At 69.6% G+C, this 504-nt stretch overlaps 1 pseudogene; it reads left to right on the top strand.

The window, feature by feature from the left end:
* Positions 1-132: 132 nt before the first annotated feature.
* The window catches only part of LOC103582056, an 8,350-nt pseudogene continuing 7,978 nt past the window's right edge, over positions 133-504 (top strand).

The following is a 504-nucleotide window of genomic DNA, read 5'->3' as shown; positions in this document are numbered from 1 at the left end:
TGCTCTGGCCTGACCGCCCCTCGCGGCCGCCCCCTGAGCGGACGGAGCCGGGACGTTTGTCGTGACAGACGCTGCCGCCCTGAGGAAGGCGTACGCGTTGATCACGTCAGCCAACCGGGGAAGGTCGGAGCTGGACCCTGCCGAGAGCTTCAGCCCCGACCTGCTGGTGCTGTGCGCAGAGCAGGCCCTCCAGGTGACGCGCCCCGACGTCCCACAGGGACCGTCCCCACTGCGGGCGGGCGGGGTGGCAGACGCTGGACAGGTGGCCCCCAGGAGGCCAAAGGGGGCTGGGTCTGTCCCCCGGCCTGTTCCCGGAGCCGCCCGCCCGGGTGCACGGGAGCGTCTTCCCGCGCTTTGACGGTGGTGACCTCTTCCAGATGGGACAGCCAGAGATGAGCGAGGATTGCATCCAGATGTACTTCAAGGTGAAGGGGCCAGTCACCCAGTTTCTGGGCCGAGCGCACCTGTGCAGGGCCCAGCTGTGCGCCCCGCGGTCGGCTGAAA

This window comes from Galeopterus variegatus, unplaced genomic scaffold, assembly GCF_000696425.1.
Source record: "Galeopterus variegatus unplaced genomic scaffold, G_variegatus-3.0.2 Scaffold14757, whole genome shotgun sequence".
Classification (NCBI taxonomy): domain Eukaryota; kingdom Metazoa; phylum Chordata; class Mammalia; order Dermoptera; family Cynocephalidae; genus Galeopterus; species Galeopterus variegatus.
This window is presented reverse-complemented; position numbering and strand designations above follow the sequence as displayed.